This window comes from Dipodomys ordii, unplaced genomic scaffold (genome assembly GCF_000151885.1).
Source record: "Dipodomys ordii isolate 6190 unplaced genomic scaffold, Dord_2.0 Scaffold32, whole genome shotgun sequence".
Lineage (NCBI taxonomy): Eukaryota > Metazoa > Chordata > Mammalia > Rodentia > Heteromyidae > Dipodomys > Dipodomys ordii.
Window position 1 is genome coordinate 11693419 of NW_012267248.1, and position 8157 is coordinate 11701575.

Consider the following 8157-nt stretch of genomic DNA (forward strand, 5'->3'; position numbering starts at 1 on the left):
TTGGGGGGAGGTCCAGTCCTGGGCCTGAACTCTGGGCCTAGGTGCTATCCCTCAGCTCTTCAGCTCAAGGCTAGCGCTCTACCACTTGAGCCACAGTGCCACTTCCGGCTATTTTCTTTTTGCTTATGTGGTGCTGAGGAATCGAACCCAGGGCCTCAGGCATGCAAGGCAAGTACTCTACCACTGAGCCACCTTCCCAGCCCAGGCTGAAATTTTCTTAATAAAGATGCAGAAACACAAGAAATCAATGAAAGGTTGAAGAAATGGGATTGCATGAAACTTCAGAGCTTCTGCATGGCAAAGGACATAGCAAGCAAGATCAATGGAAAGCCCATGGATTGGGAGATCTTCACTAGACATACAACAGACAAGAGACTCTTATCTAAAACATACTTAGAACTTAAAAAAAATTAAATCCCCCAGCAACAAATCCTCAAAGAAACAACCACCCCATTAATAAGTGGGCTAAAGACTTAAAGAGAGACTTCTCTGAAGAAGTAAGAATGGCCAGTAGACATACGGAGAAATGCTCAACTGCTCTAGCCATAAAAGAAATGCAAATCAAAACGGCATTGAGATTCCACCTCACCCCAGTTAGAATAGCGATAATCAAGGAATCCACTAACACCAGATGCTGGAGGGGATGTGTACAAAAGGGAACCCTACTGCATAGTTGGTGGGAGTGTAAACTTGTTCAACCTCTCTGTAAAGCAGGAAACATTTTTGACAGATTAAATTGTAGAAATGCTAATTTCTACAATTGTACACATCCATTCACACAAATCAGGGTCCACAGTCATTACTGAATAGAATAATACACAAAATATCCATCCATGTGTCTAGAAATCAAGGCTATTTTTTTCTTAATACTACCACAACATGATTTCCACATGTACTTTAATACATTTAATAGCTAATATGATTTCTATGAACCACAAATTGAAATTGTGTTCAAATGTTCTCAATTGTTTTATATTGCTTTAATCAGTATCCAACTTAACTTGTTGATAAGTACTCTATGTCTAAAATTCTTATAATCTTTTATTTGTTTTTGCCAATGGTTTAACTTAGAAACTATGTTATTTGCCCTATAATATTTCTGCATTTGGAACTTATTCCAGTACATTTTTTGTTTTAGGTAGCATATAATATATATTTTTATTTCATGACTTATTGAGTTAATAATATGATCAAATAAAATTCTAATTATGCCGTGCATATCTACCTATAATATCAAGAATTAATAAATACTATCTATATGTAGTTGGAGAAAGAAAATATAATAAAGAGGAATGAAGGCCATAACTTACCTGCTGGCATCTTGAATTGTCAAGATGTCTATGGGATATTATAAATTATATAATTTTAAGGAAAATTATATCAAAATGTAAAGAAAGGAAATCTCTGAACTTTAAAAGCAAAATTAAATAAGTTCAAACAAATTTGTCACAACACAGAAAATAATTATTCTAAATGGTTTTTAAAATAGTAATTTTTGCTTCAATAATGAGAGATTTATTCTAAAAGTGTCAGTCTTGCAAATATATTTCTATTAGCTGCTTTCTTTGCTGTGAAAAGAATACTTAATATAAACAGTTGAAGAGAGGAAAAGTTTATTATTGCTCCTGGTTTCCAAGGGTTCAATAAGGAGAAAAGAAAAAGAGTTTTTCCTTTTTGGCATATTAAAATACTGATTATCCTTAGAAATTGGTCTAACTGTGAAGTACCAAACCCAAACCTATTCTTTAACTTTTATGAAACAAGTAAAATTCTGGAAAGACAAAAAGGTATTTCTGTGTTTATTTTGAAGGAAATATATTCATGATTCTTCTGAAAGAAAGTCTAGTAATGAGACAAAGTCATTGTGGAATGTCCTAAATTTGCATTCTATTTGTCAATCCCTTCTAGCGCCTTGTGCAAGATGACTGAACTGAAATTTTACAGCAGTTCTATATACAGGATCAATACTCAAAATCATCATTTCTTAATTACATTTCCTACATTTGATAATCTGTCAATCTATCCATCTATCTATCTGTCTGTCTTGTCTGTAGTTCTGTCTATCTAAGTTATCTATAAATAGTTTTAGTGACTTTATGTGTTTGAGGCATATAAATTGAACATACTATATATTATCATGCACCAATGTATCTTTACTGAGCTCTATATTTATTGATACCATGCTAGTCACATAAAGTCAACCATGTTGAATATACATATTTCACTAAACTCTGCAAATGCCATAAATCACAACTTTTTATTGACCCCCCAGAGGTAATGGTTAAACATTTAACAGTGTATGTACAGTTCACATATATGCACATCTAACAAATATAAGTGAACCAACAAAATAACTGAATATCTCTTAGCATCAATACTATTCAATATAATAAAAAGAAAATCTAAGTCAAACCACTAGAACCATGACATGTAATGGTAAATATTGCTGTATGTATGATTAAATTTTACTCATTTGAGAGAGAAAGAGGATAGATCTGAAGCTATTGTCCATGTTAGACATATACTGTATCAATGATCTTCATCTCAACCCTTCCCCTTTCTTAAAAAATGAGAATATATTCCTAGGAGAATTAAGTGACATGTGTAGATGCAACAAAAAATTCAATAGTAATAAAAATTAAAGAGCAGAGATTGTGATCTCAAAATGTTTAAATTATAAGATTGCATTGAATGCAGGTAAAATAATATATGAAAAGAGCATTCAACCTCTTATTATAAGATAACATGTTATGTGCAACAAATATGATGGTTATATTAAATAAATCAAATTTTGAGAGACAGTTTGGTAAAGATGACAGATTGTCATTTCAAACATATCTGGATTCTTTTTATTTTGGGGGGGGCCCGGTTGTGGGGCTTGAACTCTGGTCCTGGGCGCTGTCTCTCAGCTCTTCAGCTCAAGGCTAGCACTCTACCACTTGAGCCACAGTGCCACTTCCGGCTATTTTCTTTTTGCTTATGTGGTGCTGAGGAAACCCAGGGCCTCAGGCATGCAAGGCAAGCGCTCTACTACTGAGCCACCTTCCCAGCCCCTATCTGGATTCTTTTATGAATAAATTTTGTCTCCTTCTTTATGTGTCTTAGAACTATTTATAATTTAATGTATATTCATATTTGTATAGATATAAATTTTCCCTTTATTCATAGATAATCAATTCCATATGTGCTCTGTCACAATCCTCTTTCTGGGGAAAAGATGAAACATTTTTTACTTCTGAATTTTATTGAATTATTGAATTAAATATTTAATTTTTTATTTCATGCACGTGAAGATATTAATACGTTTTTATTTTATATTGTTCTATATGAGTAATAGGTTTCACACCTACAAATTGGCCTCTCAGCCAGTAAGTTTTGGCTTACTACCTGACAATTCAAATTGTGAAAAAAGATTACATTGTAGTCTTTAAAAATTGGCACATTTCTTATATGTAGTAGAAAATAGATGGCTTATAGAATTATGTGCTCCATACTTGAGGAAGTTCTTTTTTCTGGACTGTAAAGACTTGGGAGGGATAAACTTCATGGATGAAAAGAATTAATGACAGCATTATAAGTCAATACAAAAATAACTCCAAGCATCACTGGCATGGTAAAGTATTAAATAAAAAATATAGTACCTGCCATAGCAAAGTTAATGATGCAGATCTTTAAAAAGTAGAATTGGCCTAAGGTGGTGTTATTTATATAGTGTGAACTTAGAGTGCTCTTCTTTTTTTTTCCTCTTCTATTAGAATGCATTGACTGAGTGGAAATGTCCTGATTGAATGAAAGGAGACTTTAACTTTAATCATGAATAGGCCTCAACTTGCTAATATAATGTCCCGTGGCCTTAGTTTATCTACATTCCTAGATAGATCTCTAAATAGATTAAAATAGATCTCTAAATCAAGATTAAAAAGCAACTCAACATGAACTAAAATTAAAAAAGAGGATATTTAATCATTTCAAATGATTATTGATTCTTGGAGGGGATGTCTAATTCTGCCAGAAAATCTATTTCAGTAATGATTACTGCCTCAGTTTTATCTACGATCTTGAAGGTTATTAAAAGTAGACTTCTCAAGAGGAGTCTACAACTTTAAGTCATTAATATCATATTTCACATTTTTATTACAGATGAATTTCAAGCTCTACTCTTTAACCTACAATGGAATCACCTTGTTCTTTTAGTAATATCTGCTGCACAAGTCTAGTGATTTTATTCAGTCATTTGGGGAACAGCTCAGTAACATACCTGATATATAAAATTGAGTGGAATATATTGAACTTTTCTGGTTATTAACACACACACACACACACACACACCACACACACACACTTCAAGCCAGTATGCTGAGAAATGTAACACTATGTATTTCCTGCCTCATAACCATGTATTTTTCACATAATACATTGACAGGAAGTAAATTGTTAAAATTTTTTTTAAAAAACCTGCTGCTACCTAATGTTGCTCAGTATTCATTCACTTCACTTACTTTGTCTGTCTTTTGTGGGTTTCCTTTAAGCTAGAAAATAGAGATTGTTCCCCAAACACAACTGTATGTGTTAACTGTACGAGAATGATAACTAAATGGGAGGAAGGCAGGACAGAATATCTGAATGGTATAATTTTAAAAGGAGTGTCAGGGATTGAGAATATACACTTTGGGATGATTGATTGTGCTTTTCCCTTATTACATAAAAGTGAAATTAAAGACCAACTAGGCCAGATGTATACAAATAAGAACTGAATTATGGTCATATCTATATTTAAATATAAAATTTTCTATTACCGTCAATGATAACAGAAAAGAAACTTTTAAAGTGTATATGCATACGTATATGAAAATATATTTATATTATAAAGTATAAAATGTAAATATATTTGTATTTTAATGTACTGCATTACAAATACCTGGCATAAATATGCTACATCTATAAGTATAATATATGTAAACATTAATATATAAGTGTTTAGTTCAGTATAGAAATTATATGATTAAATAAAAATAGTAGTCATTTTGAATCTTCCATTTAACTTAACTTCAGTGTTCTGTGGTTATCAAATACATAACAATTCTACTCTCACATGGCATCCTACTGTTCCATGTTCATCCTCATTAGTTTATCCTAGGTTAAATTACAGTAGAACATTAACAAGTATGCGTTTGTGCACATGTATATGTGTCGGTGTTGACACATATAGGGGAGTATACACATATATTTGTATAATTTTTATCTTACCTGACATTTTTTTCCTTTAAAACAAACTGAGCAACTTTCACAAATTGATTATAATGTAAAATTCCATTTAAATTTAATTCCAGGTAATGTTACCCTTTAGATTGATTGTATTGATCATCTTTTACCAAATTGCTTATATTGATTGTACTTTACCAAATTGCTTCTCATTGTAGTGACACAATGATTTTTCATATATCCAAAACAATTATTCTATTCACTATTAAAACCTGCTTTATTTCGTTTTATAGAATAATGGCAAGCATATTCTGAAAGAGTGAACTATAAATGCTGTTAATGGGACAGAATGAGGGAAAGAGTGACATTGTTCAAATAGAAATGTATGCTTTTCCTGATGTAACTATAATCCCTCTGTACTTCACCATTATAATAACAATAAAACATTTTTTAGACCTTATTGTATTGTAAAGATGCTGTACAGAGGGGTGACAGTTACATGAGTAAGGTAAGGAGGGCATTTCTTGTCAAGCATTGTTACCCCCTCCTTTCCTGTTCTCTCGTCATCTCTTCCCTTTCCTACATCTCTATTTTTTTTAATATCAAATTAACCATACAGGTTACTCTTATCTATTCCCAGGGTAACGTGGCATCTCTACTCATCCCAGTTCAAGCAGCATCAATGAATGACGAATGGAGAAACAGATCCTTCACTAAATGTTGCTGGAATAAAGAGTCTGTGCCCTGTAATGGTCATTTGTCACACCATTTCCTAGGCCAGAGGATCACTGGAGGCCTCATAGGAAACCTGGACTCAAATTATAAGGCATACTCCTTTAAGGTAAAAATTGTGGACTTCTACCTAAACTGAGGAATAAGTAGGTGGAACCTTTTTCTTCTTTGACATCTGGCTGTCAAGAAATCTATATGAATTAGATGATGATGATCCACATTTACAACTATATGACAAGTCCCCCCTCCCACATCAATCGAAAACCCCTAGCCAAGTAGCAAGAAAGCCTCAAGCTGAATTTTTTTAACAATTTACCATAACACAAACAATACTAAAATTTTAGATAAATATAAATGTGTTTAAGACATTATAATAACAAAAATATGTCAATGCGTTATTGTAGAAATGCTTGAAGAAAACAATTAGGTTTGTGGAAAAGAGATCAAAGATCAAAGATGCAACAAACAATGCTGATAATATCAATCAATGGTGTGTGTGTGTGTGTGTGCGTGTATCATGGCAAATGGTAACCCAGTGTATCATAGGAGTCACATTTTAGTACAGAATCCAGTGAGTCACAAAGTAATTGGTGAAGATATGAATCTGTTTTTGTGTTTGTACATATCTACTGTGTATTTGTGAATTCACATATAATTTAGCAACATACAGTGAATTCCATAATATTGTATGCTTCACTATACTTTGTGACTGAAATTCCTAAAATTCATCACCAGGACTTAGAGCACCATTATTTTACTCAGTCAAATTTACCAAATATCTAACACTTGAAAGTCATTAGATTAGGACTTTTCATGCCTTTTCTGCAGAGCCATGATATTTAAATCAGCTATGGTAAATCACAGTAAAAGCTTCTTTGACCTCTGAATCCTACAGATTCTCTCCAAATGATGCTGAAACCAGCTGTGCTATGTCAGAAATTCCTTGCAAGGACCTTATTTTACTGAATGTAATCATTTACTAGATTGTGAAGAAAGCTTTGCTGTATCGGAAATTTAGTCCAAGTACTTTATTTAGGTGGAATTTAATCACCCAGTTAGAGAATTTATTTTTGTTAGAAATTGTGGTAGTCATATAATAAAATAAAACACCTACTGTCATTTTTAAGTTTTGACAGAATGAGGTAAAATTATGTGATTAAGAGCTGTGTGGAATGTAATTCCAAATTACTGTTGTAAACTACTTCATCATTTATAGAGAATCATGAAGCCATTTTCAGTTTAGAAGGTAAATATCGTGGTCCCAATTAATCAAAATGCTATTTGTTTGTTCATGTCAGGTCTCATCATATTTTACATTTCTAGTTTATTACAAAAATTGCTATTGACCCTAAAGAGATATTGACCCTAAAGAGAGGGGGAGAAAAAGAATCTCAACTAAATAAATTGCATACATGAGAACAATTCATGCTCACCAATACAGAGGGATATGATTTAATGGAACAATTCTCAAAGATCTCAGTCTAAGCTTGTGGCTCATTTCACATTGTCAGTTAATTCACTCTGAGCCTTGCACTCTGTTAATCCATGTCTGACTCATTTTTAAGTTGTTGATTTATTGAAGTGATGAAACATTTTATACTTCAAAAATTTCCATTAACACACCCAGATATTTCATCTCTCTTGTTTGATGGAAACTGATTTCTTAAATAACAGTAAATACCATGTAAGTACATGGGCTTTCATGGGCTACTTGCTACTGTGTACTATTTTTCCATGTTGTCCTTAATTTAAATGCCAAGTACACTACAGTTCTAGGTATCTTATTTAAAACAAAAAAATGCAACATTTATTATTTCAATTTTAGTGTTTTTTTGAAGTTGTGCAAGGGTGTGAGGATATAGTGGCTCATTACTCTAACCCTAGCTATTTGAGAGGTTGAGAATGGGAGTAATATAGTTCAAGGCCAGCTGGAGAGAAACATCCACAAAGAGAAAGGGGAGCCCCCAGTACACCCCAGAAATTATGACAATCTAAAGCTGGCTGACTGCAGCACTGGTCTACATCTGGTCAGGAGCCAATACTGTGACTTAAAAATAACCAGATGAAATAGGACTGAAGCTTGTTCCAGCAGTATAGAGCACCTGCCTAGTAAGTACAGGCCTTGAATGCAAACCTTTGGAGAAACAAAAAAAATTTATTAAATGTTCTCTTTTTTTTTCCAATTCACCAAACCCATCAAATATGTATTCAAATGTTTTTTTT